The sequence below is a fragment of the Panthera leo genome, chromosome A3 (assembly GCF_018350215.1).
Source record: "Panthera leo isolate Ple1 chromosome A3, P.leo_Ple1_pat1.1, whole genome shotgun sequence".
NCBI classification, from domain to species: domain Eukaryota; kingdom Metazoa; phylum Chordata; class Mammalia; order Carnivora; family Felidae; genus Panthera; species Panthera leo.
Window position 1 is genome coordinate 67,610,882 of NC_056681.1, and position 13,962 is coordinate 67,624,843.

At 45.5% G+C, this 13,962-nt stretch overlaps 1 protein-coding gene across 3 annotated transcripts in view; it reads left to right on the forward strand.

The window, feature by feature from the left end:
* LOC122216036 (stonin-1) overlaps positions 1–13,962 on the forward strand; it is a 57,299-nt gene that overhangs the window by 3,678 nt on the left and 39,659 nt on the right. Inside the window, exon 1 of one of the 3 annotated variants that reach the window (XM_042932224.1) lies at positions 2,842–2,882. The exons of the other annotated variants lie outside the window; for them this stretch is intronic. The gene's annotated coding sequence lies outside the window, so the exon portion shown is untranslated. Of the gene's footprint in view, positions 1–2,841; positions 2,883–13,962 lie in introns of those variants that run through there. 3 annotated transcript variants of the gene reach the window in all.

The following is a 13,962-nucleotide window of genomic DNA, read 5'->3' on the forward strand; positions in this document are numbered from 1 at the left end:
CTTGTAAAGTTTTTAGAGAAGAATGTTTTTATCAAGCATTGAGGGCTAAGCTTGTCCTAAATCTGAAGTCCTTTTCCCAACCACGTCCCCTTCGGGCATTTCTGCAAACTGGTTTGAGTTTATATTAATTGATCCTGACTGCTTCATCTGATTTGAGTTTCGAGGAATTCCAAGTTAATCTACTAGGTCATATGTACGGACACTTTGAGGAGACTTTGTTAAACAGCTTGGAAGTTTTAAATGATTTCCGTGGAAAAGCTGCTAGGAAAAGAAAAAAAGAAGAATGAGCTAGTCTGAAGGTCTACTTATTATAGAGCAAGGAAAAGAAAAGGAAGTGGAGTAAAATGGGGTAACAGCTGGTGATAGAAGGCTGTGGTAGTTTAGCTATTGAGGCCAGACTGAGCTGTTTACCATCAGATTTTGATACAAAGGGGCACTACCAGAAAGGATTCTTTGGAAATATGTGGTGGTGTTTCAAGAAATAAATCTGCATTCATCAAAGTGGCAACCTTTGGGGCAACGCTGAGTCACACAGAAAGGGGAGGGACAGTCCCTTGTAAAATATAAATGGTTTTCAACCAACTATATTTGGTCTTTAGAAAATTATGGGCCTATAGTGTCAAAGTTTCCAAAGCGATTTCTTTCACCAGGTGGGCAACCTACTATTCAAAGCCACACTACTTATCCAAAGATGGTAGAATTTAAAAGGTGCACTCAAAACTCTATTTAAATGCAACAATGATTGCCATTTGTCAAGTGTATTGTTGTTCCCAGTATGAGCCTTTTCTTAAGTTGTTACCTGTGGCATTTTCTGAGATAGGCTGCTTCCCCCCCCCCCCCCCCCCCCCCCCCCCCCCCCCCCCCCCCCCCCCCCCCCGCCAAGGCCTATTGGCTTATTCACCAGACCTAGGAAGTTCAATTTGGAGCTTTAGCCAGAATGCCCAGGGTCAAGGCATCCTTTTCTTCCCTTCTTCTGCTTCCCTCTTCCTTTGTTCTTCTTGCTCTGCACCTCTCTCAGCTCCTTACCAGAAGGTGGACTTGGGGCCATTACCTGTCTGGTTCCACAGAAGAGTCTCTGAAAAGTTGCCTATCAGGTGACTTCCTGTTCCCTAGGCTCTCTCTTGACCTTCTTCAACCCTTGACCATCACTGGGATGGTAGCCAGAGGAACTAGGGAAAAGAGGAGGACCCAGTCCCTTTTTCTATTTGTTGAGGGTATTTTAAGCATAAAAACCACTAGAAATTTCATCTGAGAATAAAAGTATCCTAAGTAGATCCTGTGGTGTGACTTCAGGCATGCCTGTGTCCTCTCTGAGTGTAGTTTCAGGATGGTTTTTGAATACAATACTGAGTATCTTTTTTATTTCATCCAGAACTCCAAGGTCAAAAACAAGCCTACACTTGAAAGAGCATTTAAAAGAGAATCACGTTGCTATGCCAAGGCAAGGATGTATCAGGGGAATTCCCTCATTTCCTTTCTACCATCCAGGCATAGCACTTCAAGTTGACATGTTCACTAGGGTCCCCTAACTTTTCTCCTTGGGGCCAAGCTCTCCCTTGCTGGATAGTTCATCTTTCAGACTGTTAGGTCAATATTCTTCAGTTGTCATTTTGAGTCCACAAGGGTTTACTAGTACCTACTGCATGCTAGGCTTTGGGGATCCAAGAGTGAATAGGACACCGCCTGGAGCAAAATATTCCTTTGCTTAAAAACATTCATGTTTTTCCTGTTTCATGCTTTATGTTCCACCTTCCCATCCAAACATTTTCCACCTCTAAGCTTTCCAGTCTTGCTAGTATCCAAAGCACTAGACCCAGGGCCTGGAATGTCCTCTTTTCTCCCCTCAGTATCTGTTCAAACACCCCATCCTGGGGTTGGGTATCCCTCCAGGATAAAAGGCACACAGGCAGATCTCCTTTCAATTCTTACTGGCTCCCAGTGAGGCAGCCCCACTTGCAAAAAAGGCTGAGCAGCCCAATGACTGACTTGCCTGGAGTCAAATCCTAGCAGGTGATGGAGTAGGGACCGGAAGCCCTCTCTAACCTCTCCTGGGGAGACAAACTCCCCTTATCTCTTCTGTCCTCTGCAGGCAGCACGTAGGAGGCATCTTTAAATATTTCCATCCTGCCCCATCCACACAGCTTGGCCCTTCACAAGCCATCCAGGGTCCTCCTCATAAGGACTAACTGTACCTTTCATCTTACCCTGACCAGTGCTGGTTCCACCTGAAGGGAAAAGAGGAGGCACTCAACAGAGACTTCAACAATAATTCTTTAGTTCTCCTAATCACAAGAGAAAACCAAACAAAATAAACCAAAAAAAATCTCTCAGTGAAGCAACGTGGAAAGCATGCCCACAAAGACACCCCCTCCTTCATCATCCCACCACCTAGAAATGATGACAAAGGCCCAGAAAGTGCAGGTTGGCCTCAGACCTGCCAAGGGTCCCAGCCATCTGCTTCAAGGGGGCTCACACACTCATATATACTGTAGCTCACACACTCCCCTCCCCACTAACTTCTGCTGGAGGGAGCGTGTTCTCCCCTTCTTGGGGGCTGGAGACTCAGGGGAAGGAAGATGCGCCAGAGGGAAGAGAATGAGAATAGGACACCTGAAAAGACTTTGGGGGATCCAGGGCTGGAAAGAGAGTGGGGAGAGAAAGGGGGCCGGCAGGGTACGGAGAGGAGGTGGGGCGGGGACTGGAGTCCCCGCGGGGTGGCCGCCCCCTTCCCTCCCCGCCACTCCTGCAGGCTCCGCTCCTGCTGGCTCCGGGCCCTCCCCCTCCCCCCTCCCTCCGGGTCCCCTCCCCCTCCTCCTCCTCCCGCTCCTCCTCCTCCGTAGTGGATGGCGGCCGCCGGAGTCGGAGCCCCAGCGGCGTTGCGGGTGAGTGACCAGCCCCAGGGGACAGTCGGGCAGGCAAGGGGATCCTTCTCTGCAGGGTGGGGCCACACCTACTTGGCTGGGAAAGTTTGCGGGCGGGGAGCGCGCGCGCCTCCGGGTCGCGGGCATCTCCTGGGCTCTCTGGGCGCCGTGCGCGGGCGCCCCATCTCCCTCCCTCCGCCTCTGCCGCCCCCAGAGGCATCCCGGGAGGGCCCCGACCGGGCTTCCCCTACGCACGTCGGCCCTGGGGCTGCTGGGACCTGGGTCCGGCTGTAAAGAGAAAACTCAAACAGCAAAGAAAATCCAGACACACTTTCGAGGGCGGGGGCGGGGGGCGCCTAGTAACCCGTGCGCGGTCCGGGCCTCCCCGACCTGAGTCACCCTCCCTCGGGGGCTGTGGATTCCCCCCTCCCCCCCCCCCCCACCCCGGACTCTCACCTGCCTTCTTCCTGGCTCTCGTTCTTCGTGCTGCAGCCCCTTCCCCCCCCCTTTCCGCGGGAGGCTCTGGTCCCCCTGCCTCGGGCCACAGCTGGTGTCTCCGGCCGGCTGTCCCCTCCAGCTCTAGTAGGTGGTGACCCGGGACCAGCGGCCGCTGTCCCCTCCCAGCTCTAGTAGGTGGTGACCCACGACCAGCGGCCGCTGTCCCCTCCCAGCTCTAGTAAGTGATGACCCAGGACCAGCGGCCGCAGTCGCAAGGGGCCTCCACACTTGCCCCAGCATTTTCTGCAGGAGTGACGTTCACTGAGATTTGGTGTTGGGTCCCCTGGACTCACAAACTGTCCCTTGCTGGGTCCAAGGGGAAATTAAAATATATTCCTACTTAGGCTCTATTTAGGTTTTTACTATTTGTGTTGGTTGAACTTTTTTTTTTTGTAGCCTTTCCTCCTGTATACTTTCTTCCACTAATAATGTTACTTCATATAATTAACCTTTCTAATTCCGAAAAAAAAATAAATTAAAAAAATTTAAAAATAATAAAGAGATAAAAAGAATACTTGCTAAAAATACTGAGCAGAACTTGATCTTTGGAAAATAAAGACTTCATTCCACACTTAACTGTTGTGGGAGATGGGAGTTCAGTGCGGCTGGTTTTCAGACTACCCCAGACTGTTAGGCCTCCCCCAGGCCAGAAGTTGTAATTTGCCTGACACAAACCGCAGTGTTTGTTGGCGTTTCCCAGGCTGGCTCCCCATCTCTCTCCCAACTCCCCCGCTCCCACTTTCTCATAAACAGTTGTGAAGACAAGGGTGGAAGGCGCTAAAATGAGTAGGACCACAAAGAAGAAAAACAGCCTTGCTTATTTTATTCCTGAGGCTGTTGCTGTAGCTTGGCTCCGATTGGGTGGAACAATGTTTAGTTCATTTGTGCGGTTTTATGTCGGTTCTCATTATGGTTGAATCAGTGTTTCCATGACAGGCTTAGTTCTCTGGGTGCTTAGAAGGAGCTCGTTAATTCTCAGATGGGTCTGGACAGATCGAGTCTGGAATTTGGAGGGATTTTGTTTTGTTTTGTTTTGTTTTAGGGTTTGATCTGGGTTGAGATGGCAAGCGTCTGCCCACTCACTCAGAACTGGAGGGAGGTGGGAGGGAGCCTGAGCTGAGGTTTGCGTCCACATGACTAAGAAGAAAACACTTCCCTGAGGAGTGAGCTGTGTGAGCAGGATCGCAGGGGATGTTGAACACTTATTGTCTTTAGGGAGAATGCTCTTCTTAAGAACTTCAGCTGTTTCTGTTTCTATAAGAACGCTAAATGTGGTTGTAACAAATGTATTAGGATCAAGCTCTGAACAACTTGTCAAAACAGGTCAAAGTGTTGAACGATTTGGAAATAAAGATTTATTTTTTTAAGTTTATTTATTTTTGAGAGGATGCGTGCTCGGGGGAGGGGCAGAGAGAGAGAGGGAGAGAGAGAGAGAGAGAGAGAGAGAATCCTCTCTGTCAGTGTGGAGCCAGATGCGGGGCTCCAACTCACAAACCAAACTCATGAACTATGAGATCATCACCAGAGGCGAAATCGAGTCAGATGCTTAACTGGCTGAGCCACCCAGGCGCCCCTGGAAATAAAGATTTCTTAAAAAAAAAATTTTCATTGGAGGGGCGCCTGGGTGGCTCAGTCGGTTAAGCGTACGATTTTGGCTCAGGTCGTGATCTCATGGTTCATGGGTTTGAGCCCCACGTCGCGTCGCGTTGGGCTCTATGCTGACAGCTTGGAGCTAGGAGCCTGGAGCCTGCTTTGGATTCTGTGTCTCCCTCTCTCTCTGCCCCTCCACCACTCGTGCTCTGTCTCTTGCTCTCTCAAAAGGATGTAAGGATGTAAAAGGATGTAAATTCATATTTCTCCACTGATGCAGTTTGATAGTTCCCCATTAGTATGAATTAGTTAGGTTTTACTGTGGTCTTAAAATGTCATTGATAAGTAAGTGTTGTTACTTTCATTCAAATAGAAAGCCTGTAAGTTTTGAACTTGTTTGGCTCTGTTGCTTAGGAAAACAATGCAGGCAGATAAAAATCTTTTGTCTCTTCCTCTTCCTGAGGATTTTTAATACTGTATTTAATGCCCTAGAGGTCAGCCTTATACTGTTGGGAAAGAAATTGCCTTTCTGCCTTGTTTAGCTTCTGTGCCACCTCATGGAATCTTGAGTGGTTTGGCATCAGACACCAATGTTTGCTGTGTAGCCCAACAGGCCCCTCTTCGTGATGGGGATGAATGAAGGCCAGTAAAGTGAAGGCTAAGGAGCGGGTCATCTAGATGGTAAGATGAAGCCTGCATCCCCAATTAGCTGATAGAAAGCAGCCAGTTATCATCTGGGAGGGTCAGATGAATTGGAAATACATGAAGTGTGGGGCCTGCAGAGAGGAAGAAGGGCAAGGGTTGTTAAGAAGTAAAATAGCCCAAGGGGCTATGATGTGGCCTTTAAAAATCGTATTGTACAAGAACACTGACTTACATAGAACATGCTTAGGGTATGGTGTTAAGTTTTAAAAGCAAGTTATGAAATAGAAAGTACTATAATCTCACTATTTGAAAATACATCAAAAAAATACTGGAATTACAAACATCAAAGTGGATGGTAGGATTACAGGTGCTTTTGAGGGTTTTTTTTGTGCTTGCCAGTATTTGTCAAGTTTTTGCAGTAGTAATAGCTAACATTTATTGAGTATAAACCACTTGCATATGGTGTTTCATTTTAAAACTCTGTGAGGTAAATACTGTTATTATTCTCATGAAACTGTTATTCTCATGAAACTAGAATCAGAGGGGTAACTTGCCAGGGCTGCATGGCCTCTGTGTACTAGAATGAGATCTTGAATTCAGGTCAGTGACCAAAGTCTATGCATCTTAATCACTACTGTCTACCATCTTCCTGCCAAGTATTCTACATTAAGAAAGAAAATGTAGAAAAGGAAAGGTGAAGTATTTGGTACTTTAGTAAGAACTAATGTTTTGGTTGATTGTAAAATGTCTCTGCCTCTCATCTTTTCTGTGTCTCATTGTCACTTCTCTTTGGAAGTCCTTGGGAATTGCTCCAGACTTAGCCAGAGGTAGCTCACCTTCCCAGAAGAGTCAGCTGTACCCACAAAAGGTATCTAGAATTCCTCTGAAGCTTCCCAGGCAGCCTGGAGTTCCAGGAACCCCCTGGGATTCTGGAGCAGTCCTGGTAGAAGGCAGGATTTAAAAAAAAAATTTTTTTAACGTTTTTATTTATTTTTGAGACAGAGAGAGACAGAGCATGAAGGGGGAGGGGCAGAGAGAGAAGGAGACACAGAATTGGAAGCAGGCTCCAGGCTCCGAGCCATCAGCCCAGAGCCCGATACGGGGCTCGAACTCACGGACCGCGAGATCGTGACCTGAGCTGAAGTCGGACGCCCAACCGACTGCGCCACCCAGGCGCCCCAAGGCAGGATTTTTAAAGTAGATCAGGCATGTTATGTTTTCAAAGCTCTGTCCACATGGGCTTTCGTTGTTCTTGGCATTGTCAGGGGAGTGTGATGGATAGGAAGATCCGGGGAAAGCTCCCAGGCTCGCTTTTGCCTATGTGTTATATGGTGTGTCAGGATAGGTAGGTCAAGGATTTACCATTGAACAGGAAAGAAGAGCTTATTATGTCTTGATGCTTATTACTATGAAAGCACAGCAATAAACTATTTTTCGGAAGCCTGGCTGTGTGAGTGGTTCCATGCATTGGCAAAATGAACTGGTTTAGTGGAGGTGGAAATATTCAGCGTGAGTGATTCTGGGGGTGGTTTGGGAAAAAATACCCACATCCTGTACCACAATGTACCCTCAAAAGGAGCCAGGCCCCCAAGGTCACCTTATCCATCTTCTTCCTGGAAAATACCTAAAGATCCACAGAAACTTGGGCTTTTCTAAAAACATGGTCATTCAAATAACACACCTTTAAGTAGGAGGCTTTATCTCTTCTATTCTTCAAGGAAGAGATTCTGGAAGGCTGATACTTCTTTTTTTCTTTGTTTTTAAAGTTTATTTATTTATTTTGAGAGAGGCAGAGATAGCACGAATGAGGGAAGGGCAGAGAGGGAGAGGGAGAGGCAGAGAATCCCAAGCAGGCTCTGCACTGTGAGCGCAGAGCCTGATGTGGGGCTTGAACTCACTAAACCATGAGATCCGACCTGAGCCAAAACCAAGAGTTGGTCACTTAACCGACTGAGCCACCCAGGTACCCCAGGAAGGCTGATGCTTCTAAAGCAACTTCTTATTGAAAAAAAAAAAAAAAAATTGTAGGAGTCAAGGACCCCTTTCCCAAATTACCACATTCAGACCAATGTCCCAGATCTTGTATCCCATTAACTATATGGGAAAGGTCTTCCTGGTCTCAGTGTGAGAAACAGTTCTTGTGAGCAACTTGGCTGTTTTGTCTTGTGGATGCTGTGAATCCTTTAACTGATGTTTCTCACTTCTTATTTGGCTAAAAAGAAGCACATAGCCAACTTAGTTGCCTACTTCTCACATGTGTGTAGGACTTTATGGCCTGTATTTTCAATAACTAATAATGTTATTAGACACCTCCTATTTCCTACCTTTACTTTTCCTGTGGTCCCACTTTCCTCACCTACTTTATAGGCACATCTCCGAGATATTGCAGATTTGGTCTGGACCACTGCAGTGGAATGAATATTGCAAAAAAGTGAGTCAGATGAATTTTTTGGCTTCCCAGTGCATAAAAAAGTTATGTTTAGGGGCACCTGGGTGGCTCAGTCAGTTAAGCATCTGACTTCGGCTCAGGTCATGATCTCACGGTTTGTGGGTTCAAGCCCCTTATTGGGCTCTGTGCTGACAGCTCAGAGTCTGGAGACTGCTTCAGATTCTGTGTCTCCCTGTCTCTCTGCCCCTCCCCTGCTCACATTCTCTCTCTCTCTCTCTCTCTCTCTCAAAAATAAACATTAAAAAAAAGTTTGTTTACACTATACTGTACTTTATTAAAGTATGCAATAATTATGTTGAGGCAACAATGTACATGCCTTAATTAAGAAAATACTTTATTGTTAAAAAATGCTAACCATCATCTGAGCTTTCAGTGCGTAGTAATCACTGATCACAGATCACCATAACAAATATAATAGTCATGAAAATGTTTGAAACATTGTGAGACTTACCCAAATGTGACACAAGGACGTGATGTGAGCAAATGCTGTTGCAAAAGTGTGAATAGACTTGTTCGATGCAGAGTTGCTGCAAACCCTCAATTTGTAAAAAATGCCATATCTGCAAAGTGCAATGAAATGAGGTATGCCTGTGCATTGTTTTGTTTCATCAATTCAATGCAGTTTGGAGGCTGCTCCTTCAGACACCCCACTTCTTCCTTCTGAGTTCATTTTTCTTCATGTGAATGTAAGTTTAGAAGAAGTTCTTTCGTAAAAGAGCTTTGGTAAACTTGAAAGTATTCGTTTTCCTGAAAATGTCTTTATTTTGCACTTACAAAGGAGAGTTTGAGTGTAGAATTTTTGACTCACGATGATTTCCCCTGAGTACTTGGGAAGATATTGCACCATTGTCTTCTTGCGTCTGTTGCTACTCCTAAGAGTACCAAGTAACCTTGGATGAGTTACCTAATTTCTCTCAGTCTCCTTGTCTATAAAATAGATAATAATATTCACTTCAAGGATAATTGTGAAGAGATAATGTATGCAAAATATTGCCTGCCATATAAGGAAACTCAATAATTGCTAGCTTTTAGAATTACTTTTATTTATTTTTTCATAATTTCTTGGCTTTCTTAGATTTTACTAGTTCATATAAACGTTAGTTTGTCTAGTCACATGCAAAGACAAAACAACGTTGGGATTTTTATTGAACTTGCATTCACATTATATTCCAGGGAACCGATACCTTTACAATATTAGGTCTTCCTATCTGCTCCTTTTATTCAGGTGGATGGTGTTTGGTGAGTTCCCCTATCAGTGTCTTACACAACTTTTGCTGTATTAATTTCCTATAGGTTTTGTTGATATTTTACATATCTTTTATTATATTTTCAAATTGGTTATTTGCTGGCCCATAGAAACATTTCTGATTTGGGGATTTTGATCCTGCATCTAGCATCCAAGCTGACTTCTCTTAATAGTTCTAAGAGTCTGTATGTAGATATTATTGAATATTTTATGTAGACAATTACAAAACAATACTAATTTGTCTTTTCATTCCTTGTGACTTAGATCTTTTTCTTGTCTTATTGCATTGGGTAGACCCTTCAGTACAATGTTCAATAATAACATTGATGGCTGACCAACCAGCATCCTAACTCACATTTATGTTGAAAGGAAGACTTTGTGAAGCAGATGTGTTCCCTTGGGTCATGATGGTGATGTTCTATCTCTGTTGGGCATGTGTATTTACTTGTGTCTGTTATAACAGTGCAGACAGATTTATACTGAATGATCAATTCTTTATATGCAGCTGGCAGCATCTCTGGGAATGTTGTTTGATACCAGCTGAGCCTGTTTATAGGAAATGTTTAAGGAGATCTATGCAAGCATTATCTTTCCCGTATCTTCCCAACAAATCTATTCTTTTAAAGAACCAAATCAGCAGACACTTTTGGCCTTCTCCCCTGGTCCTCACATCAGCCCTAGGTGATAATGGAAAAGAAACGGACTTTGGAGTCCGGCAGATCTGGGTTTGATTTTAAGCTTTGCCACTAACTAGATGTGTGGCTCTATTTTAGTGTATTTGGGCTGCTGTAACAAAGTTTAACAGACAGGGTGACATATTAACAACAAAAGTTAATTTCTCATGGTTCTGGAGACTAGCAGTCCAGAGTAAGGGTGCCGGCATGGTTCCGGTGAGGACCCTCTTCTGAACTGCAGACAGCCATCTTCTCACTATGTACTCACACCATTGAAGGGGCAAGAGATCAGTCTACAGCCTCTTCTTTTAGGGGCACTGATCTCATTCATGAGAACTCCATCCTCGTGACTCAGTTACCTCCCAAAGGCCCCATCTCCTGATACCATCACCTTGGGGGTTAGGATTTCAACATATTAATTTCAGGCGGACACAAACATTCAGACCATAACAGTGGCCTTAGGCAAGTTACTTAACATCTCTGAGGCTAAGTTTCCTTTTCTATAAAACAGTAGTAGCAAGACCTACCTCAATAAGTTGTTCTGAAGATTAAGTGAGATAACAAGAAATAATATGGACCAAGTTCTTGGCATATGTTAAAGCTCATAGATAGTGGTCTCCTGTTATCTCCCCTCCACTGTTCTGTCTCTTTCAAATCAGGATTGTGCTTCAGAAAGTCTAACCAGAGAGACTTTTAGGGAGAGGCCATGGGAACACCTCATAATAACTTAGGTTTTCTTGGTAATCAATGTAATTTCTCTTGGATGAATTTCCTTAAAGCCTTGAATCACCATTTTGCTTTTGCTTTTGTACCAACAGCTTTTAGTTGTCCCCACAACATATTGATGGACATTTCTATAGACTGTGTTGTTATTTGAGTGTCCTTCTTAACCACAAGTATCTCTTTGCTTTAGTAGTTGGTGTTCCTGTCCTTCTGAAGATAAAAACCCTTTATTTCATTATTGAAAATAGCATTTTAAATGCAAAGACCAGGGGGCTCCTGGGTGGCTCAGTCATTGAGAGTTGGACTTTTGATTTCAGCTCAGGTCAGATCTCGTGGTTCTTGGGATCGAGCCCCATGTCAGGCTCCTTGCTTGACAGTGAGGAGACTGCTTGGGATTCTCTCTCTCTCTCTCTCTCTCTCTCTCTCTCTCTCTCTGCCACTCCTCTGCTCTCCTCTCTCAAAATAAATAAATATACTTAAAAAAATTAAATGCAAAGACCCCAGAGAGAGTATATAAGGAGTAAATAACAAAATGACTTCTGGGATTAGGTTTTCCCAGGAGGGATTATGAAGTTCCTGAGTAATTAAAGGGTTTCATTGGGGGTAGGGAATCGACAAAGGAGAGGCAGCCATAGTGGGCAGAAGAACTGAAGGTATTCCTTGAGGGTTTCACAAGACCTAAAATCTGCCTGTTTACAACGTCATTTGTCTGGGCCCTGTGGAATCTGTACTTGGCCCAGAGCTTTTTTGCAAGTGTCTTATCAGAAATAATAATGATATCTATGATGGCTCTTAAGTAGAGGAAAAGAGCATCATGAAAACAAAACATAATTGGAATTATGGGGATGTGCCTCCATATAAATATCTGTGGCCTGGAGCATAAAAATAACTTTTCCATTGCAGAGCTAAGCCAAGAGTTTCACAGAAGCAGCATTGAGAATCTAATTTAAAACAGCTATGGCCCAGAAATTCAGAGACGGGACTGTCATACTGGCCTCTGTTCATCCTTTTGAAAGTTTTCTCCCCTAGCTCACTGTAATGCATATTCAGGGGAAGTTTGGAGGCACTAGAAGACAGTAATTGATGCTACAAACCTTGCTTTTGTTGGCCTCAGTTTAGCGTTAATACCAACATAGAGAAATTTTTTTTTTAATTTTTTTTTTTAACGTTTATTTATTTTTGAGACAGAGAGAGACAGAGCATGAACGAGGGAGGGTCAGAGAGAGGGAGACAGAGAATCAGGAACAGGCACCAGGCTCCGAGCTGTCAGCACAGAGCCTGATGCGGGCTCCAACCCACGGACCGCGAGATCGTGACCTGAGCCGAAGTCGGACGCTTACCCGACTGAGCCACCCAGGCGCCCCACATAGAGAAATGTTTTAATCTCACATCTTTACAACTGAGAACCTCCCCTAGTGCAGCTCTAGGCCTTTTGCTTGTTTGTGGTTCAAAGCAGAACCTCATAAATTTTGTGAAAATCCCCCTGGTGGCTGCCAGTCTAGCTTCAGTGGAAGGTGCCTCGTTGGGGTCATTGTAAGTAGTAAGGCAGCTACTTACCAGGTGCTTCTGATTTTCATAAAATTATCTTGAGGGAAAACAAGTGATCAGGCTTTCCTGGGAACTGGGTGATAATGTCAGAATCTTCCAGTCCAGAGAAAGCTCAGACTTGCCTAGATGAACATTTCCCCCCTCCGCCCCGCCCCAAAGGCAGAAACTTGTTATTTTAGGGTTCCAACCTCATCCCCTTTATCATTTTTCTTTGACTATCAGCTCCCAGTGGGAATGGCTCTGTACCACACGTGATGGGGTTTACCCAGCTTTAAACAGCCCCCTGCTTGTCTGGATCTGCCTGCTTCCCGCCCACACATTCCCCTCTCCTGCCCACATGTGCCCATGCGCAGGTGCACACAGGCCTTAGTGGGCTGTGTTCGGGCACCCCGCTGCAAACTCCACCACTTGAGGCCTGCTTGTTGCCCGTCTGGCCAGGGGAGGCGCCTTCCTGGATTCTCATGAGAGCACTGTATGGGCTTCCCCAGCAGCGGGCTGCCTCCAGAGACAGGAGACCCACAGACTAAGACAGGTGCTGGCTCCTTTCTGGGTTTCCTAGTTTGTCTGAGCTGTTCGCCTGCTATTCTTGTGAAGAAACTTTTGTGTTTGTTTTTAAAACACCTTTCCTCTTGGAACTTTTCCTGTTTGTCTTGTTTCTTACTCGTTGCCTTGCTTGGACTTGACTTATCCGTGCTTCTGAGACCCTGATCTTACTTTGTTTAGGACTGCTTCCCCCACCCCCACCCCCTTTGGATGCATGTGGCTCATGCATGCAGCCACTACCTCCTGAGTGGCTGCTCTGTTTGAGGCTCCTGCACATCGAGACTGGTCATGAAGCTACAGCTGAGATCACTTTTCTGTTGCCAGCAAGTCACTGTGGAGAAAGGTGATGATGATGTGTGTCTGCAGAGCTGTGGGGTACTTGCCCCCGTGCCACGAGAGAGGTACATGAAAAATAGTCTCTCCTCTCTTCTCCTATTTCAGACTTAAATCAAGTATGTGTGTAGGCAGGAGCTATCAGGTTCAGCCCTGGTTTTCTCCTGCTTTCCAACTATCGCCTCCTATCGGGTTTCCCTGCCCCTGGCCTCACTGCCTTCCTGTCCATCCTCCACTGTAAGAGCTTTCTTTCTGAAATTTTGATCTGATCCTGTTTCCTTTCTCTAAATTCTTTCACTGAATCCCGTTGCCTTTAGGATAAAATCAACTCCTTACATGACACAGAAGGGCTTCTGTACCTTACTCACCTACCTGCCTCTTTATGGCAGAACCATGTTAGGCCCTGACTCCAGCTGGGCCCCTCTGCCTGCAGAATCATGCTCTTCTGTGCCTCCCCCCCCCCCCCCCCCCCCCCCCCCCCCCCCCCCCCCCGCCGCCTTTGCACAAACACTCACCGCTCTCCAGTCTGCTCTGCCTGATCAATTCATATCAGCCTTCAGGATTCAGTTCATAAGCCTGCTCTTTCAGAGGCCTTTTCAGTCCTGGCAGCATCACTCCCCCACCACACGGACATACGCATACCATCCATTACGGACACATAGCCATCATTCTCACCGATCTTAACTAAGCACCTGGCTGTGGGTCCCCATAGTAGCCTGCATTAACAAAACATTTGAGAACTGTCTGTACTAGACAGAGAATACCCTGGGGTAAGGGACTGTGACTATTTTTACTTGTACCAGTGTGTAGTATAGTGTTAAGTGTGCTCAGCTATCATTGTTGAGTGAATGT